The 22,520-nt window shown below is 39.0% G+C and overlaps 1 protein-coding gene across 5 annotated transcripts in view; it reads right to left on the reverse strand.

The window, feature by feature from the left end:
• LOC106870443 (UBX domain-containing protein 7) overlaps positions 1-22,520 on the reverse strand; it is a 65,250-nt gene that overhangs the window by 33,046 nt on the left and 9,684 nt on the right. Inside the window, exon 1 of one of the 5 annotated variants that reach the window (XM_052968616.1) lies at positions 1,393-1,415. The exons of the other annotated variants lie outside the window; for them this stretch is intronic. The gene's annotated coding sequence lies outside the window, so the exon portion shown is untranslated. Of the gene's footprint in view, positions 1-1,392; positions 1,416-22,520 lie in introns of those variants that run through there. 5 annotated transcript variants of the gene reach the window in all.

Consider the following 22,520-nt stretch of genomic DNA (forward strand, 5'->3'; position numbering starts at 1 on the left):
GGTTAGTGAGTGCTTACACTAACACATAAATAGGATGGAGGGAGTATAAATGACCACACTGACCCCAGTACAGTCATTTATTTCATTGAGCCCCCTTCCCCACCACGAAATACTGAAAGTATTCAGTCTGATTCCTACCAATTCTGTTACTCTCCTAATAATAATTACAGCTTGAAATTCTGGTACAAAACCAGCAATTTTAGGGGGGAGAGGTTACTCAATTACATCGGCCCCAGTGTTCAACTGGGTCAAACTCAGAACATTAGAATTCCAAAGCAATGCCGCTGAGCATTTTGTCCAATTGCTGCCTTAACAATCCTAATAACCTTTTCTGTTGGGACAAAAGACAAAAAATGGTTGTAGTGGAATCTGAAGAAATGATGCTAAGCATTCTTTTCCAACATGCTAACAACTATACCAACTTGTCATCTCGATAATAATTAGATCGATTTTACCTTTGATCTTTTTGGGGGCCCCAAAAAGCACCAGTTGAGGAGTAGGGTCGATGTCATCCACTACATCCCTTCCCCAACATTTCAGACTTTGTGTCTATAGAAAGAAAACAATTATTCTACAATAGGCACAAAGCTGGAAATTCGGTGGAAAGGGGCTACTCAATTACATCAACCCTACTGCTCAACTGGTACTTATTTTATTGATCCCCAAAAGAATGTCGACCTCAGCAGAATTTGAACTCAGAACATAAAGGCAGACAAAATGTTTAACAGCATACTAACAATTCTGCCAGCTTGCCTTGATGATGATGATGATCATCATCATCATCATCATCATCATCAACATCATTCGACCCCAGTATATGACTGGTACTTATTTTATCGCACCCGAAAGGATGAAAGGCAAAGTCGACCTCGGCGGAATTTGAACTCAGAACGTAAGGACGGACGAAATGCCGCGAAGCATTTTGCCCGACGTGCTAACATTTCTGTCAGCTTACATCCTTAATAAATAGTTATTATTAAAAAATGTTGCCACAAAGGCAGCTTGAGGCAGGGGATTAAGTCGATTACATCGACCGCAGTGCGTAACTGGTATTTATTTAATCGACTCCGAAAGGATGAAAGGCAAAGTCCACCTCGGCGGAATAAATAACAACAACAACAAATTTCTAACATTCACACACGTCATTAATTTGTAAAGAATCTTGGCTGTTACATTTTATCGATTCTGAAGGATCGAAGACAAACTAGAATGGACAGGGATATAACTAAAAACCATCAATTTCACTTCATTTTTAAGTTAATTTAAATTGTGTTCCTATTAGTAAACCCTCTGTGTTTCCTAAAGTACAACTAACTCGGTTATCAAACAATGTATTTATCTCTTTTTCTTTCTTTTACGATGCAGAATTTATTAAAATGGTTTCTCGCTCACTTTCATAAATCTTCGCCCAAGTTGTCTCCCTTCAATTATTTCGATAATTATTACCAAGATCGTCTCTATACGGCAGATCCTCGTGGCCTTGCAATACAAATATAATTACAGTAGTGATTGACACAACGGGTAAAATTTACGAGTGGGAGAGGGGAATAAAAAAAATAAAGTATATTTTAAAATGTTTCGCTATTCGTTATGAAGAACATTCTTTCGCTACGTTTTTTCTCGAAATTTTTGTGACAAAATACCTGTACAATAGCAAAAATTTTAAGTAGATTGGCAGAGCAGGTAGATAGTAGTAATCAGTTGTGCTCCTTCGTGATCACATCCTACAGGCGTCAACTTTGCCTTTCATACTTACAGGGTTAATAAAAATAAAATATATAAAAAAAATTTAGTCGAATGAATTGACCGTAGTACTTGTTTGTTTGTTTTTTTGTTTTGTTTTTTTAAGCTTGATACTTATTCTACCCTTCATTTCAGCTGAATTACTATGTTACGTGGATGTAAGCATCACAGCAGTAGTTGTCAAGCAGTGATGGGGACAACACACACACACGGTAGGCTTCTTTCAGTTTCCGTTTACCAAATCCATTCACAAGGCTTTGGTCGACCCGAGACTACAAGTAGAAGGCATGTGCCCAAAGTGCCACGCCGTTGGACTGAACCTGGACCCATGAGGTTGGGAAGCAAACTTCTCAGACCAACATAACACACTATGCTGGAAGCACATTTCTTTTATTAATTTAAATGGATGCAGGTCGCTAAGTTGGTTCCAAATATTGAGAAATATTTATGATTAATGGATGCCCTTCCTTAACAATGGCCCATCAGAAGTCTTCCCGGGTTGCTTGGCCTGTACTCCAATCCAGTTCCACCAACTTGCACCCACTCAATTATTTCTCTTTCTCTGGTGATTATTTTATCACTAATAAGGTGGATATAGACATTAACCCATTGCCAAACATGAGCCCCATTTAGAAATCTGCTAAAACCAGTCAATGCCGGTTCTTCATTGTAGTCAAAGTGAATTGCTTATGTACATAGTATTTGCAGAGGTGTTTAACAAGATTTAGAAGTTAAAGTTTGTCATTATTGGCTCTGGCTAATTCTAGAGGACATTTTAGGTCATAAATCGCAATTTTTGAACTACAAAAAAAAAAAAAAAATTACTATTTTAAAAACGTCATTTTTTTTTTCTTTTTGCGTTTCCCATCTATATCATTCATTGAAATTTATACACATTCGTATTTGATACTATTGTTTCAAAAAAACTAAAATGTTTATAGAAAAGGATAAATATGTTTTGTTTTGTTTTGTTCTTTTGTTTTTTTAGCGATTCGCATTTGGGACTTTTCGAAAAAATTTATCATAATTTCCAAAATAATTCACATATGGAGAAAATTTAAATACTATATATTATTTTAACTCCTAAGACACTTGGCAAAGCCAAAAAATATGAATAAAAAAATTTAGCAGTTAATGGGTTAAGATGGAGGTCCCTGTTATCTCCCCTTGTTGGTAAACCATACTGAAATGTACAGTCATTATATTGATTACGATGGTGCCAATTTTCTCGCAGAGATCAACTACTTCAGCCTCTAAGAACAGCATAACCTCCACTATAGCCAACATTTCAGCCACCCTTCTCGGTATCTCTGTCACCATCAACACCAACCCACCTCCACATTACTATGCGTCAACTAATTCCCAACTCTTACCTCCAACACACACATTAATCCAAAATCTTTTTTCTTTTTTTTTTTAATATCAACTCTTACGAGCGCTATAAATCTGAGGTGTGGCTGTTTGATAAAAAGCTTTCTTCCCAACAACATGGTTCCATGTTCAGTCTCACGACTGGTACCTCGGGTAAGTGTCTTCCACTATAGCATTGGCCCGACCAAAGCTTTTGTGAGTGGATTTGGTAGACGGAAACTGAAATAAGATCATCGCGCGCGTGCGTGTGTCCTTCGATGACTCGACAGCCGGTGTTGATATGTTTATGTCTCCGGAACTCGGCGATTCGGCAAAATAGACCGATACAAGTAGCAAGTTTAAAAAAAAAAAAGATACTGGGGTCGATTCATTCGACTAAAAATTCGAGCCGGTGCCCCAGCATGGCCGCAGTCTAATGACAAACAATTAAATGATAAGAGATGCAGCACTTCTTCAATCGTAGTCGTGTCAGTTCTGTTGTGGATTCCACCTTCCACTGAGCTAGAACCATCGACCTCCAACAAGCTATACATACTCTTGCAAACGAAATATATATTTTTTAACCTTCCACACGACCGCACTACAACTAAAATACTCCTCTGTTATCGTCTGCTTTCTGAGACTGAAACATCTATTAGAAATTCACTGGCTCCAGCGTATTTACACAATTGTCTCCTCATATCAAACACCATAAGCAATTTGGAATCCCAGAATGTATGGCAAAGCCATTCTGGCACCATTTAACAGTAATTCAACACTGATCTATCCAGAACGTTCTAAACTTTCTCTTGTTCTCCCCCCCACCACCACCACTCTCTCTCTCTACCTGTATATGATGCCTCAAGCGCCAAAAAGTGCTATTGTCAAAACAGACCAATTGTTCAGTTAGCCAGGCCAATCATTAGTAGCGCCCATTTGTCCTGGTACGTATGCACTCTAAAGATTTTAACGGCATATCTGCCAACCTTTTCTACTTCGTTACTTGCAATTTTGCAATGCATTCTACATAGGTGAAATGGGAAGCCATTCAGGTGACTTCGTTTTCTCAAACCTGGCATTTCCCATAGAACGCAAGAGGAGGCTTGGGGCCCCGACATTTCAAATCACTTGGCCACTCCGTTGATCACCTGTCAGTGTCTGGGAGTTTTTTCAACACCATGATACCCCATATTCCTGCAAACATGAAGAGTCATAAAAAGTCTTCCTGTTTGGTAATGATTCACCTATAAACCTTAATGAATAAATTCTCCTTTTCATAAAAATCATCATCTCCCCCACTATCAGATAATTTTATTCCAGTCACTGATCAACTAACAAGATTTCCATCTTACTCTCTAATATTCTACCGGCACAAAGCCCTCCCTACCCCCACTCAACACTACCCTACCTCGCAGCTAAGCGGTTTTGTCTTGCAAGTTGCTTGGGTGACCCTGTCGGCCCTAGCGCTACATAAAAAGCACCCAGTACATTCTGTAAAGTGGCAGGCGTAAGCAAAGGAATCCAGCTGTAGAAACCATACCAAAACAGACAACTGAAGCCTGGTGCAGGCTCCCGGCCTTAGCAGCTCCTGTCAAACCATCCAACTCCTGCCAGCATGGGAAATGGATGTAGAATGAGAATGGTGGTGGTCAATATCTCTTTTTCCACGCACACCAGATTTTAGCACTGTCGTCAAACTCTAGCAGAATGTCTATAAAACTTTATTTCTTTAACACACACTAAACATTGCCACTTGTCTGTTGGCTTCTAGTGGCATACCCATACAATTATATTCACTATAAACCCAGGCATGGCTGTATGGTTAAGAAACTTGCTTCTCAAGCATGTGATCTCAGGTTTAGCCCCACTGCATAGCACCTTAACCCTTTAAGTATTTAAACTGGCTATATCTGGTCAAATCTGGGCCCTCACACCTACCCTACAATGTCGTTCTAAAAATAAATTACCACATCATCAAACTCTTGAAGTTACAAAATAATGCAGGATTAATTCAAAACAATGTGAATAAATAAGGATTACATTTGATAGAATAATCTGAATGCTAAAGGGTTAAGCAAGGTCCTTCTACTACCAAAGCCTCGTGAGTGGATTTGTTATATGGAAACTGAAAGAAGCCCATCATATATAGAGAAAGATAGACGTGTGTGCGTATATGTGTATATAACCTTGTCTTGACATCATGTAATAATTCCAAACAAGCATCAAAATCATACAAGTGACATTGTTCATCTCCAGTCTTCCATGAAAACATGTCTGACAACGGGAAAATATTACCTTACTTCATCGGTTCTCGGCTGGGGCCTGTATGACCCCTGGGTGTCCACACAAGCAAAGTAGTAAAATGGGAATCCACAGTCGTATATTAAGGGTTCATGAAAAATTTTGCTTAGATGTATTTATAGCAAGAAAAAGGTTTCTTTCTCTAATGTCTTACACAGTCCAACCTACACAAGTTAATGCTTGAAAAACAAAATAAGAATTTTGAAAAAAAAGAATCTATAAAACTAATTTTTAGACATTGAATGGCTAAGCGTGTCCACCAGAATAAAGTATTCATCAAAGGGGGGTGGGGACCAAAGATAAAAAGGGTTGAGAACCACTGCCTTACTTGGAAACAGGTAAAGTTGGTGAAAGGAAGGCATACTCATACAGAAAATCAGTCTCAACAAATTCCACAAGCACCATGAAAGATGAAAAACTGGATGCCAAAATGATAAGTAAATGTGTCTGTCTCCTTGCCTTGATATTGCATGACATTTGCAAATGATTATCGGCCATGGAGAAGTATTATCTTGCTTGGAAACAGAAAGGGTATCTGGCCATAGAAAATCTGCCTCAATAAATTCCATCTGCCATGCTAGCATGGAAATATGGACATTTAAGCGATGATAAACTAAAAATGAAGCTTAAGTTGTGTATAAAAGGAAAAGAAATTTACAACCACCCATCCACCTTCAATGCAGATAATTTTTAGATTTAAGAAAACAGGAAGTGTTGCTGATACCAAAACATCTAAGAAATTACGATCAAGGTGGAATGAAAACACTCATGAAAATGTTGACAAATGTTAAGGCAATTCATTTGAGTTTAATTAGTAAAACTGCTACTTCAAGAATTGGTTCAAACTCCTTTTACTGTCAGTCTGTTGTTAATTTTCTCATCATATAATGGCGTCTGTCAAACCAATTTTTCCTTTCATCATTAACTGGAAAATGCATCAAACTTAAGGTCTTACTCTTGAAAATATATAATTTTTATACAAACTTGTTACAAGTTCAAATATGTTTGAAGCATAATTCAAACATGTAAGAAAGCAATTCACAGTATTTTGTTATGGAGAAAACTCCTCACTGTTGACAAATAGGTGTAAAAACACAGGGTCAGCTCAGAGTGACAGGTTTGGAAAGCCAGTGGCTGCACCAGGCTCCAATCTGATCAGGCAATGTTTCTACAGCTGGATGCCCTTCCTAACACCATCCACTCAGAGTGTAGTGGGTGCTTTTTAAGTGCCACCAGCACAGGAGAAAGTCAGGTGGACCTGGCATCGACCATGTTCAGATAGTGCTTTCTACGTGCCACCGGCACAGGAGCCAGTTAGGCGGACCTAGCATCGACCACATTCAAATGGTGCTTTTTATGTGCCACCAGCACAGGAGCCAGTCAGTGGGTACTGGCATCAGCCACATTCAGATGGTGCATTTTACATGCCACCGGAATGGGAGCCAGTCAGGGGCACTGACCACAGCTACGATTTTGGTTTTACTTGACTCAACAGGTCTTCACAAGCATATCATATTGCCCACACATCAAGGATATTTTTAAATAGGCCAGACATGCAATACTGTCATCAGCCATGGCTGTGATCTTACTTTAGTTGCTGGATCTTCTCAATCACAGCATATCTCCTGATGATCGGATCAACAGGAACCTTTGTCATCATAACCAATGGAATGCCAGTTATCTCTCTCTTTCCAACATTTTTTCTATCACTCTCACTCTCTCTTTCTCCCCACCATGTTGCTGTGTCAATAAGGCAGAGGACAGCAGTCACGCAATCACTTTATACACAGTCACTGTTTGTTTAAGATCATGATCAAGTCCACACACTCTAAATAAAAGGTGGTTTGCTGATTTGCAGTAACAAGTTCAACACTACCCACATTCTATCCAGAGGGAGATTCATTTTGACCTTTGCATGCAAGTTACTTGGTGACCCTATAGTTGCTGGTTCCACATAAAAATCACTAGTGCTGGTGCCATGTAAAGGGCACCCAGTACACACTGTAAAGTGATTGGTATTAGGAAGGGCATCCAGCTTCTGGTTTCTAGCTCCTTGTCAAACTGTCAAACCCATGCTGTATGGAAAACAAACATTAAATGATGGTTAGTGGTTCTCAACTGGAGCCCATATAAGATTGGGGGGGGGGGCGGTTTCCACACACCAAAATAGCAAATTTAGGATCCACAATAATGCATTAAGAACCCTGGAAAAAAATTTGTTTTAAATGTATTGGTATGTATTGCAAGAAACAGCTAGGTTTCTTTCTCTAACATTTTACATAATTCAACCTACACAAATTAATGAGTGAAAACCAAAATAGGAATTTTGAAAGAAGTTCTACAAAATTTTGAAAGCAGTTTCTTCAAACATTGAATAACTAGGGGAAGGTCAACTGGAATAAAATGGTAATCAAAGGGGTCCATAGACAAAAAACAGTTGAGAACTCATGATGATGACGAAAGTCTGAAACTTAGTGAAAAAAAACTCTGAGACTAGTGATGGGAAGGAAGTTAGTTGTCCTCTAACCTGAATGTGTGCAACAGATAAAACTCTACTGAGAGCAGAACAGCCAAGTGCCAGTTAGCTAGGTATTGAAATTATCTTTCACAAATCGCAGTCGTGGCAGATACTGGTGTCACACAAATTGGCACCTGTGCCGGTGGCACATAAATGCATCCTAGTGTCATGCAAATGACACCTGTGTCGGTGGTACATAAAAGCACCCATTACACTCTCAGAGTGGTTGGCGTTAGGAAGGGCATCCAGCTGTAGAAAACCATACCAAATCAGACTGGAGCCTGGTGCAGCCTTCCAGCATGCCAACTCAGTTGAACCATCCAACCCATGCCAGCATGGACAACGGACGCTAAATGATGAAAGTCAAGATACAAGGCACAAGCATGACTGTGGTAAGTTTGCTTCCCATCCACAAAGTTCTGGGTTCAATCCTACAGCACTGCACCTTAGTCAAACGTCTTTTACTGTAACCCCAGACAAACTGAAGCAATGTGAAGGAATCCTGTAGATGGAAACTGAAAGAAGCCTGTCATGTGTGTCTCTTTGTGTTTGACCCGTCACCACAGCATGACAACCGATCCCAATGTGTTGCTCAGTCCAGGAATCAAATCAACAATCACCAAAATGTGAGTGCAACACCCTAACTGCTAGGCCACAAACTTTCACAAGGAATAATCCTTTCTACTGGAAGCACAAGGCCTCAAAGTTTGGGGGAAGGAATTAAGTTGATTACATCGACTCCGGTGAGTAACTGGTACTTATTTAATCGACCCCAAAAGGATGAAAGGCAAAGTCGGCCTCAGAATGTAGCAGCAGACGAAATACCGCTAAGCATTTCGCCCAGTGTGCTAACGATTCAGCCAGATCGCCAGCTTGCAAGGAATAATAATAATAATAATAATGAAATTAATTTTAAAAATTCATTCATCCAAGTTATTTGTAATTTTATACAAATTGACAGTAACATCTAGTTTTATAAGTATATAGAGAAACAAACTGATAAATACAGAAGAACCAACAAGATGAGTAGATTTTGTACTGCATTGAGTCTCTAGTGAAGAGGACATAGCTATAAGCAGAAGGGCTTCACCAAAGAGATTTGCCTTAGGTATACAAAGACAGTCTTTGACCTTTTAGCATTTAAATGGCCATATCTGAGCCAAATACTCTATATGTTTTATGTTCAAACTGGCTAGGTCTGGCCACTTGCGTCTAACCTACAATGTCATTCAAAATGTAACCAAATACATAATCGAAACGTCAACGCTACAAGATAATGTATGATTAAAAAAACAATGTGAATAAGTAAACATTACTTTTGACAGTAACTTAAATGCTAAAGGATTAATGATTATAACAGAAGGTAGAAATACTTATCCATTTCTTAAAGAACTTTATGACAGCTCAATATTAAAATACTCTTCTATCTAATGCACAACCATTGTGTTGTATACCACAGCAAGGCACATTACTGCTTGCACATGGCTCACACACAAAAGGCTCTTCATTATTGCTTCATAAGTGGTTGGTAGCAAGGAGGGGATTTAGCCATCAAAAGATTTTTATTATATTTTGTTATATACTACCATTGAGATACACAGTTGCAGGGGTGGATGCGAGGTATGAAACTTGCTTCCCAACCACATGGTTCCGGGTTCAGTCCTACTTGGGCAAGTGTCTTCTACTATAGTGTCAGGCCAACCAAAGCCTTTCAAGGGGACAGAAACTGAAAGAAGCCTGTCATGTGTGTGTGTGTGTCTTTTTTCCTCACCGTCACATGACGACTGGCATTGGTGTGTTTACGTGCCCTAACTTAGCGGTTCAGTAAGAGATCAACAGAATAAGTGCCAGGCTTAAACAATAAGTACTGGGGTTGATTCATTTGACTGAGAATTCTTCAAGGTAGTGCCCCAGCACGGCCACAGTCAAACGATTGAAACAAGTAAATAAAAAACACACACACATACAAGGTAAACTTTATAAACACCTTTCTAGAAGAACAAACAATTCAGCCTCACTGTATGAAGTAGAAATTGGGGTTAAATCACGGGTTTTTCTGTCTGAAGTCAATGAAAGGATACTGATCTGATTAATTTTAATATTTATTCTCAGCTCATTAGAGATTGGTCACTTACTTTTCACAGAGGAAATATGAGCAGAGAGCTATTTATAGAGTATGCAAACTTAGACAGTATTAAATTAGTCTACCTAATTAACATGAAGGTAATCATCCTGATGATTAAGGTGTTGCACTCAATTGCAAGATTGTGATTTCAATTCCTAGGTTTCATGTTCTTGAGCATAACACTTCATTTCCTGTTGTTCCAGTCCGTTCAACCACGAGTAACCCTGCAACAGACTGGCATCCTGTTCAAAGAGGCTGTTGTGATCTCAGTTACTTAAACATCATGGAAATCAGGCAACCTGCCCTACAAGTTTTGGGACCCAAAGACAGTCATGTCTGAGGGATTACCATTTTTTTTTACCTAATTTGCTCAACAAAACAGTATAAGAATTGGCAATTTGAATTAATGGAACCACTGGTCAGTGTTGCTAATTTAGGATAAATATAAACGTAAGCTAAATCTTATAAACATGTGTTTAACCTTGCAGAGAAAGTGATTCTATTAATTCAATCACATTGCCAAGCACTTGCATCATTATGTAAATTAGACCAATTTGGTTCTGTCCAAGATTGCGTGTACTATAAATAGCTGTAAATTAATATATGTTCTGTGGACAAAAAGTACTAGCGAATTCGCCACTTTGCTTACTTGTAAGGTACATTCCATGTCTTTGCTGTTTATCAGAAAATCTCTCAACACCAAAATGGTGACATTGTAAAGGCACGTGGTCACACCCAAACATGTATTTTTAAATAACTTTCAAAGCATAAACTGCTCAACCATGAAGTGTGATACCATTTACCACAAAGTGAGTGATTTGTTTCATCTACAAAGCATTAATACAATTCCCCAAAAGATGTGTGTCTTCTATATATTTTAATTTAACCCTTTAGTATTTAGGTTGGCCATATCTGGCCCAAACATTTTGCATGCTTTATGTTCAAACTGCCCAGATCTGGCCGCCCACATCTACCTTACAATGACATTCTAAATGTAAGCATTCACATCATCAGAATCTCAAAGCTATGAGATAATGTATGATTAATTCAAAACAATGTCAATATACAAGGACTACATTTGACAGAACAATCTGAATGTTAAAGGGTTAAACCAGTTTTAGAGTTAACTGTCGAAAAATTTGATTCTTGAATATGGGGCAATTTAAATGCTAGAGGGTTATGATTGATCCAATTGACTATATTCTCTCCCCACCAATGAAATCAGCCTTGTGTCTCATGAAAAAGAAATGAAGTTTCCAGTTTGCAAACATTTTCATCTACTCCTATCCTCCTTTGTATAATGGGAGGCAGCCATGTATCTCACCTACAGCAAGACACATGCTCTTGTCACTCTATTATAGTTTAGCCTCTCAACACCTGGCAGAAAACTACCTCATCTGCTACACCTGCTCTCAGTCAAGCAGACTTCATCTTCTAAGTCACTTGGTGACCTCGCTTCTACCAACACCACAAACAAAAAAAAAAGCACCAAGTACATTCCATAAATTAGTTGGTGTTAGGATAGGCACCCAGCTGGAGAAACCATACCAAAACAGACTTTGGAGTTTGATACAGTTTCTCAGGTCATAAGAACCTGTCAAACAATTTAACCCATGCCAGCATGGAAGACAATCATTAAATGATGATGATGTAGGCAAGAAAGTTTGCACCTCTTACACTCATCAACCATTCAACAATGAACTAATTATTTGAAACTAATTAATTCTAAAATGATACTGATTGCACTTCATTAGACACACAGCTTCATATGATGAAGAATAACATCAACTGAATTGACACCAGTGTATTGGTGGTAATTATTGACTTAGCCATCATCAACATCATCATTTAACATCCATTGTCCAATGCTGGGGCATGGGTTGGATGGTTTGACCAGGACTGGTAAGCTGAGGGGCTGCACCAGACTCCAGTCTCATTTGGTATGGTTACTACAGCTGGACGCCCTTCCTAGCGCCAACCACTTCGAGAGTGTAATGAGTGCTTTTACATGCCACCAGCACAGGTGCCATTTACATGACACTGGTGTCTTCCACAACTGCAGTTTTACTTGGCTTGATGGGTTGTCTTCTCAGCGATTACAAAGGACAGTAAACCATAGCAGAATTTGAACGCCATAAGACGTGCCAGTGCCACATAGTCAGTGCAGAGGTCATGTAAAAAGCACCCATGCTGGAGTCATGTAAACAGCTCCTGTGCTGGCGCCACATATAAAGTCGAAGAATATTTAGTAGAAATAAATAGCAGATGCATGAAAGTGCCACCTGCCCACCATAACTATTATCCATGCCATTATTTACAGCTGATGCTTTATTAATCTTTCATCTTTTACTCGTTTTAATCATTTGACTGTGACCATGCTGGGGCACCACCTTGAAGAATTTTTAGTTGAATGAATTGACCCCAGCACTTTTTTTTTTGAAGCCTGGTACTTATTCTATTGGTCTCAAACCGCTAAGTCATAGGAACATAAACAAACCAACATTGGTCATCAAGCAGTGTAGTGGGGGACAAACGCAGACACAAACACACATATATATCTATACAATGGGCTTCTTTCAGTTTCTGCCTACCAAATCTACTCACAAGATTTTAGTCAGCCCAAAGCTATAATAGAAAACACCTGCCCAAGGTGCTAGACGATGGGGACTGAACCTGGGACCATATGGTTGGGAAGCAAGCTTCATACCACACAGCCACGCCTGTGCCTATAAATGACAAGGCTTTATCAGATCAAGAACCAATTCTAGGGAAAACTAATCAGCATCGTCATCGTTGAACATCTGCTTTCCATGCTGGCATGAGTTGAACGGTTTGACTGAGGACTGGCAAGCCAGAAGGCTGTACCAGGCTCCAGTCTGATCTAGTAAGGTTTCTACAGCTGGATGCCCTTCCTAACACCAGCCACTTCGAATGTAGTGGGTGCTTTTTACGTGCCACAGGCACGAGAGCCAGTCAGGCAGCACTGGCATTGACCACACTTGAATGGTACTTTTTACATGCCACTGTCACGGGAGCCAGTCATGCAGCACTAGCATTGGCCACGCTCAAATGGTGCTTTTTACATGCTAACCGGCATGGGAGCCAGTCAGGCGGCACTTTGCAAATTATAAGAATCCTTAGAATCCAAGAATTCACTGCAACTACCTCTCTTCTCACTTTAGCACATTTACCTACCCATCCACCTTTTTTTGTTTCTCAATTCCTATTCACTCTCTCTCTTTCTCTCCCCAGATGGAAAAACATTTGTCTCTGTCCCTCTATTATGCTTTTACATCGTTAAACCTTTAACATTAAAACCAGCCATACAACCATATCCAGATAAAAATATCGTACTTGTATATGTTCAAACTGACCACATTCAGCCCCTCACATCTACCTACAATGTTCTTCTAAAAATAAACAATCACATCATCGAAATACTGAAGCTATAAGATAATGCATGATTAATTCAAAACAATGTGAATAAATAAGCAATACATTTGACAGAGGAATCTGAATACTGCTAATAATACTATACCAACTTAGTTGACAGGGTCTTGTCTTGCAAGTTCTCGGTGACCTTCACCAGTGCTAGTGTCAGAAAAAAAGCATCCAGCACACACTGTAAAGTGGTTGCCATTAAGAAGGGCATCCAGCTGTAGAAACCTTACCAAAGCTGGCAGAAACGTTAGCACGCCGGGCGAAATGCTTAGCGGTATTTCGTCTGCTGCTACGTTCTGAGTTCAAATTCCGCCGAGGTCGACTTTGCCTTTCATCCTTTCGAGGTAGATTAAATAAGTACCAGTTACGCACTAGGGTCGATATTATCAACTTAATCCGTTTGTCTATCCTTGTTTGTCCCCTCTGCATGTAGCCCTTTGTGAGCAATAAAGAAATAAGAAACCTTACCAAAGCAGACACTGGAACTTAGTTCCTGTTGAACCGTCCAATTCAAAGGACATTAACTGTTGAAAAGGGTGAAAATTCAGTACCATCATGATCATTTAATGTCCATTTTCCATGCTGGTAGAGGTTAGACAATTTGGCAGGAGCTGGCCAGACCCTATGTCTGTTTTGCCAGGATTTCTACAGCTGGATACTTTTCCTAATACCAACCACTTTGTAGAGGGTACTGGGTACTTTTTATGTCCCACCAGCATGGGTGCTCCCCAGGGAAAGCATGATGGTCTATATCAAAATGCTTTCCCCATGAGAAAAATTGGATCAATGCTCACTCTAATGAAGCAGTCATCAATTCTGAAGAACAGTCTCTTAGAGAATAGCCAAATAATTTTTTTAAATTCACTGTGCAGTGATGAGTTCCCAGATTTAATACCAATTCAAAAACCTTGAGCAACTTTCTTTTAGCCTTGTGAGTGAAATGGAGAAGATAAATCATCTAACCCTTTTCTTACTATGTTTCTGCTGGTTTATACTGCTTTGTTTCAATTAATTTCGAAAATAATGAAATATTTAGTAAAATAATTTTGTCATAAATTAAACCTTTTGATAGCAACCTGGCTGAAACCGCTTTGTAGTATAAATGTCTTGTTTTCAAAAGTTTTGAATTAAAACCTTCCACCAAACCTCGATCACAATTTATGTTCCTAACACTAGCTGAATGATAACTAAGTTATTTTACTAAATTCTTTGTTATATTTAAAATTAATTGAAAGAAACAGAGCATCTCAATAGAAATATGGTTAACAAAATGGTTAAGGTAGTGTTTAGAACATAATGTGAAATTTTGATGCAAGGCTTTAATTTCGATCACTTTACAAGGGAAAGTTTGCATCTCAGAACCACAAACAGTCTCAAGCTGGTTGGTATCAAAAGGATTAATGTCCATCTTCCACGCCGGTATGGGTTAGGTGGCTTGACCGGATTTAATGAGGTGGAAGAGTTCAAGGAGCTTCAATTGTCTGCTTTGGCATGGTTTCTACAGCTTGGTGCCCTCCCTAACACCAACCACTTTACAGAATGGACTGGGTGCTTTTTATTTGTAACATTTTCAAATCCAAGAAAAAGAGGAAACTTCCTCAACTGAGTCAGTTTGTAGCAGAAGAGAAGGAAAACTATTTGCTGGATTGTAGATGTAATTTAAAGGTCCAGCCTTGTTGTATATTGTACTAGATTCTGTTTGAGAATTTACAATAAGGGTACATGTGCAGTATTCAACCACTTACAACCGTATGCTTATTGGCAGAATTAACAGACAATACATGCTGGCACCACACAGAAAGCACCCATGCTGACACACGTTTAAAAAAAAGCACTCGTGCCGGTGCCATGTATAAAAAAAAAATTTTTTTTTAAGCACCTGTGCTGGTGCCACATTATAAACTCCCATGCTGGTGCCACATAAAAAGCACCCATGCTGATTTCACCATGGAAAAAAAAATCACCCTGTAAAGTGGTTGGCATTAGAAAGGTTATCCAGTTGCAGAAACCATGCCAAAACAGACAAGAGGGACCTGGTGCAGCTCTCCAGCTTCTGCCAAACCATCCAACCCATACCAGCATAGAAAACAGATGTTAAATTATTTTTAGAATGACAATGTAGGGTAGATGTGAGAGGTCACAAATGGCCAATTTAAATGTTACAGGGTTAAATACATTGGTCACTAATATGACTAGTTTTGGTATAAAAATACAAATCCTCAACTTCTTGGTTGGTTACCCAGCACACTACCAACATGGCCACCCATTGTAGAGGAATTATATTTTATTGAGTCTACATCAATATAACACTGATGCTTCATTGTCATCATCATTCTGATGTCCACCATTCCATACTTGCATAGGTCAGATGGAGTTTCTTGAAGCAGATTTTTTATGGTTGAATGCCTTCCCTGTCACTAACCCTCACAAGTTCCCAAATAAGGCATTATTTCTCCATGACCTGAATGTCTTCGTAGAATATTCAAAATGAACAACACTGCTTGTATGACAGTGACACTCATTTACAACTATCATGCACTGCCAAGAGAAGGCCTGCCTCCCACCTCTCAGTCAGTCACAACGAAGGTTCCAGATAATCCGATCAACGGAACAGCTTCCTCGTGAAATTAGCATGCAAGTGGCTGAGCACTCCACAGACACACATACATACCCTTAACATAGTTCTCAGGAGGGTTCAGTAGAACACAGAATGTGACAAGGTCCTTTCAAATATAGGCACTACTCATTTTCACTAGCTGAATAGACTGAAGCAATGAGAAAATGAAAATGCCTAGCCCACGGTCCCAACATGCTGCTGGGAATTGATCTTACAACCTTACAATCATGAGCCAAATACCTAAATCACTGACCCACACGCAAGACAAGGAGACACAAACACACATACAAAGGGCAGTTTTCAATTTCCATCAACCAAATTCATTCACATGGCTTTGGTCAACCCAGGGCTATAGAAGATATTTGGCAAGGTGTCACATAGTGGGGCTGGCCCTGAAACCATGTGGTTGAGGAGTAAACTTCTTAACTGCATACCCACACCTGTCCTATTACCGTTAACAGTGAACACAAGTTCTCAACTGATACTTATTTTACTGACCCCAAAAAATGGATAAAACGCAAACCTGATCTTGGTGAAATTCGATCTCAGAATGTAAGGACGGATAAAATGCTCATAAGTATTTTGCCTGGTATGCTAATGATTCTGCCAGCTTGCTACCTTAACATAATAATAATAATATTAATAACACTCACAGAGTGCAAACCTCCACCAAGACAACACCAACATCCTCTCAAATGATTAGCCAGAGATGATTTTTAAAACGAGAATATCTGAAATAAACTCGACTGTCCTCACAAATGAGAATACTAAAAATGAACCCGACCGCTCTCAAAATTTAAGTAAAAAAAATAAATAAGTAAATATTCCAGAATCCTTGTCCAGTACCAGATCAATCCCAATGGTAGTCATGGAATATGAAGGTGGGTGTGCAGGCCATGTTTGTAATGTGTATGTGTGTGTCATCTGCAATAGGAACAGGGAGTTTTCTCTATGAAGACTTATAGTGAAAAATTTATTTGTGCGTGAAAGAAAACGGAAACGGCCTGCATGCAGTACTGTTAACAACATCGTTGCACACAAAAATGTGAGTCCAAGAAGTAAAGCTTCCTTCAAGGCAGAGCCAGAAATGCAATTGTCAAGTAAGAGCTTTTAAACAGGAGCGATATATTCAAAATTGGTAAAACTAAAAATTGTTGAGGATAAATTCATCATCATCATTATCTAACATCCATTTTCCATGCTGGCATGGGTTAAATGGTTTGAGTGGAGACTGGCAAACCAGGAGGACGCACTAGGCTCCAATCTGATATGGCAATGTATCTACAGCTGGATACCCTTCCTAACACCAACCACTCAGAGAGTGTAGTGGGTGCTTTTCACGTGCCACTGGCATCAGCCACATTCGGATGGTGCTTTTTACATGGCACCAGCACGAGGAATGAGTCAGGCAGCACTGACGACTCATGCATGAAATTACATTTATTATTACTATTGAATATGTTAGTGTTATTTAATTTCTGAATGGTTTTGCTGCTGTTTGTTTATGTAGTTTAATTTCTTTATCCATCAGTTTCTACTAAGACAGAGATACGAGTAAAATTAATAATAGAGAAACAAAAATAAAATTTTGGAAACAGCAATGCTGCCATAACTTACATGGAAACCATGAGCGTATTTTCAAGAGAGATAAGCAGAGAAAGACTTGAAACTCAACGTAAGATCGTAATACTTCATGTAAAGTAAATATAACAAACAATCCAAAATCTTTGTCCGGTACTGGATCGATCCCAAAATCTAATCAGTTTGTGCCAGTCACGAGGCTAAACATCCCTAAAAGTTTCATCTGAATCCATCCAACAGTTCTCGAGATATCGTGTCCATGGACAAACAAACACGGCTGAAAACAATACAGCAGTTTTGGAGGGGGGTGGCTAATTTGAATAAATCAACCCCAGTATTCAACTGGTACTTATTTTCTCGAACTCGAAAGGATGAAAGGCAAAGTCAACCCTGGCAATAATAATAAATTATGTCTAAGTAATTAGGTTTAAAATACATGTTGGGAGTTTAAGTTCAGTTTGTAATCGCCTGGTTTCAGGCTTAGTCCTATGGTGTCACACCTTAGGTGTATTCTACAATAACCTTGGACCAAGCAATGCCACATGAGGAAATTTACTAGCTGGAAACTGCAGGAAGTCCATTACTGTTTCTGTGCATGTGAATACACCTGCGAATGCTAGTATGCATGGCTGATGACAGTACCGCCTGATTGGCACTCGTGCCAGTGGAATGTTAAAAACACATCCGAACGTGGAGTATAACCAGCCCCCTTATGAGTACCCCTCATTCATTGGACAATAAACTTTGCTTGCAAAGACCTATTAAGGCAAGTGAAATCAAAATCACTGACATGGCCAATGACAGTACTGCCAGATTGGCACTCATACCAGTGGAACGTTAAAAGCACATCCGAGCGTGATCGTTGTCAAGGCCACAGATTGGCTTTCATGCCGGTGGCACGTAAAAAGCACCATTTGAGCGTGATCGTTGCCAGCGTTGCCTTACCGGCACATGTGCCGGTATCACATGAAAAATAACATTTGAGCATGGTCATTACCAGTGCCGCCGAACTGGCTCTCGTGCAGGTAGCAAGTAAAAAACACCTTTTGAGCGTGGTTGTTGCCAGAATCGCCTGACTGGCCCTGATGCCAGTGGCACATAAAAGCACCCACTACACACTCGGTGTGGTTGACGTTAGGAAGGGCATCCAGCTGTAGAAACTTAGCCAGATCAGATTGAGGCTGGTGCAGCCTTCTGGCTCACTAGTCCTGTCAAACCGTCCAACCCATGCCAGCATGGAAAGCAGACGTTAAACGACAACGTTGATGATGATGACTTTCACCATCTGAGAGCAGTGATATCAGTGTTTACTTGTTGAATAAAGAAATCCCTTACTTGAAAAACAGGTAAGGGTTGGCGACAGGAAGAACATCCAGTCATAAAATTCTGCTCCAAATAACTCTGTCCACACCCCTGCTAGCATGAAAAGAAAAATAAATGTTAAATGAACAAAGGTATCGAACTCTTCTGTCAGTGAGTGTGAAGGAAACCAAGAACAACATGGGAAGTGGCAGGGGCAGACCTCACAAAAATACTTGACCCTTATAATGCTTCTTTGGCTCTCCACATGGTGTAATTGGTGGTATATCACTCTGCAGTGGTAGCTAATGTGAGAGCATCTATATCATGTACCACTCCAGTCAGTGCAGCAAATGGCACAGTGTGACAATGGCCTTAAATCTCTTGCAGCTGGTATTGGCAGGTATTTCAGGTGGAGGAACATGACCCCAAGTAATTCCCATAACGCACTGCAGGAGGATTTAATGAGATGTGTGTAGACTAGTACAATTGATTCACAGCTATGGAGTGCAGAGTGTTGAGAAAGACTACACAGTATACAGTAAATTTTATGGAGAAATGAAAGCTCTTGTTCTAAAGAAATTGTACTGAATCTCCCAAAGACAGCTGATATTTGTTTACTAAATGTCAATGTTGTCATCCTCAGAGAGAATACTCCAGATATTTGAAAGATGGCACAACAGATAGCTGCTCATTAGGAACAATGAAGGCAGGAAATACTGGCACTCTATTGGCAGGTCAGTTCTGTCTTGCTGTTGACAGTTAACGCCATCAAACTGTATGCTTTCATTGCCACAGCAAGGACAGTCTGAAGATCTTCCTAAGTATGGGACACCAGAGCACAGTCATATGCATACTGCAGTTTCAGAGCGCACACACTACAGAGTTTGGGTCTTCTTAATGTTAAAGAGGTTGCCATCTAGTCTTAAGTCCAGTGCCTCACTGTTACTGAACTCAATCTTGCAGAGAAGTCTGGTGACACACAAGAGGAAATGTGAAAGAGCACTGGTGTTAGTTAATACCCATGTGTGTGTGTGTGTGTGTGTGTGTACAAGGAAGAACTCAGACTCCTATGGTCACCCATACACTCATCCCAACATGGAACTGGCAAAAGATATTAATTAAATTTATTGGCACAGCTAAACCGAACAAAACAGTGTAGAATGCTTTGGAAAAAGTTAACAAAGGCCATAAACAGGTCCTGATGTTGTTCCAAGCATTTTTATTTTCTGAAAAAGCAGCCTGTGAAGATCATTTCAGTTGTTTTCCTGTTCTTTCTACTTCTATATTGCAATTCAGGCTGCTGAGTCTCTGAAACATCTTAGCCAAAACTTCAATAATAACAAAGAGAAGTTATATGCCATTACTATCATTCAAGTTCACTTTATCATCTTTGTTCATATAAATCAAAACAAGGCTTACACAACCCACATGAGATGTTCCTATTGTCCTTTCAGACCATTTAAAAACATTATATCATTGCGGAAATGATTTTATAAAGGAAAAGAACATGAAAAATGTATCAAAATCCATCTTCCTTGAAAGGGGAAGTACTATCTCCTTAAGGTTAATTCCTGATAGACGTCTCATTGCAGGGAAGAAAAAAAACAAAATTATAAATAATAATAGTAACTCTATAGGGTAGCACAAAGAAAGTGTACACTATATCTATATAGTGCTGGTGCCACGTAAAAAGCACCTGTGCTGGTATCATATAAAAGCATCCAGTACACCTTAAAGTGGTTGACATTAGGAAGGGCATCAGGCCATAGAAACCATGCCAAAAGACAAATGAAGCCTGGTGCATTTCTCCAGCCAGCTCCGGTCAAACCGTAAAACAGATATTACATGATTATGGTTTATACATATATATATATATATATATATATATACATACACACACACACACACACAGATTCAGACTAGAATGATATTAAACTTTGCAACTTGAAATAAATATCCAGACAAGTAGCATGCCATTATTTAGTACACCTGTCTTTTGTTTGAACTACCACAACTACTACCACTGTATATTTCTTAAAACTTCAATTGCTTCACAATTTTTCAACTCGACTGCCTTCAGTGAATAATGACAATTTCTTTTTTAAAAGTAGGGAAACAGGAACGATTTTCTCTTTCTTTTCTTGCGACAAGAGGTGTAAGGCAGACGGCTGCAAACAGGAAAATTCAATTAAACACCTAACTGTGAATAATACATACACAATAGACAGCTAAATGTTGTATTATTATCAGCACGGTTATCATGATTAGCTGGCGAGACAGGACCCGGTGAGAGTTGTCTTTGCCTGAGGCACAACTTCAAAATTTTCAACAGGAAACAAAAGATGTCAAGTTCCTACCTCTCTTAATATAGCAAAAAACAATTGTAAAAGTCCCCCACCACCGACAGGTTAATATCTACATTATCAATAAAATGTCGTGTAATAAAGCGACAATAATTATGCTATTCAAGCAGTAACAACTATCGGCAGAAGTCAGTCTCGTTGAAAAGTTATTCATTTAATCAATCTGTGCCCAAGCGTTAATTACCGTCACATATTTAATGACAATTATATCACAAAGGAATCAGTTTACATCAATCAAATTATCATTATTTCGAGTTGTATCGTACTCAGAAAATATGGAGAGAGGAAAAACACACTAAATCAATCTTCGTTCATGATACACTCACTAATATTGAAATGTAATCGATCTACCTATGCACACACAATCAAGAAACTCTTCTATTTCATCACGGTTTAGCTGAAACCTTAACATTAGTTCAATTTCAAATTAAATAAATATACTAACAAGTTATAACTTATTGTCAACAGTCTCATTAAAAACACAAACACCCAAGCTTATGGCATTAAAGTAAAAGAAAGCAGGTTTAGATTGAAATTTTGTTGAAAATAATACGAAATGCTTTTGTGTTAATATTTTCAATTTCAATTATTAATTAATATTGTATAAAATTGTATTTTGTATGAGTTATACACACGCTCGTTTGCAATTGTAGGTTTTTCATCACATTTATATCAGCTGTGAAGTGAGACACAAAATTACTAATATATTCTACTTTATTTAAAAAGTAGAAAAAGAAAGATAGCCGAAAAGTTTGTTACTGAGACCCCGATCAAGATTGATGTGACGCTATGAAAGTCATTCCAGCCTTGACCATCCCGACTTGCATGTTTAAAGCCTACACTGTCCAACCTACTTGTTACGTAAAACGATACGGTATAAGCTGAGTAATTTAGCTGCTATTTCTAGTGACTGAAGCAACCACTCCGCTCAGAGGCTTCCCTCGTTTATGTACTGCCAAAGGAAACAAACTAACGAAGTTCATTACAAAATTAAAAGCGAAGAACCATAGTTGTCGCTTACTACAAAATATCGAGACATCTCTAATGAAATATATAAAAAAAAAACATTAATGAAACAGTAACCAAGATAGGATTATTGAAATCTCATTTCTCAACCGAACCAATTCAGGACATAGAGCAAGCTCGGGCTCGTTTAACAATACACACATACAAATATAT

This window comes from Octopus bimaculoides, chromosome 6 (assembly GCF_001194135.2).
Source record: "Octopus bimaculoides isolate UCB-OBI-ISO-001 chromosome 6, ASM119413v2, whole genome shotgun sequence".
Lineage (NCBI taxonomy): Eukaryota > Metazoa > Mollusca > Cephalopoda > Octopoda > Octopodidae > Octopus > Octopus bimaculoides.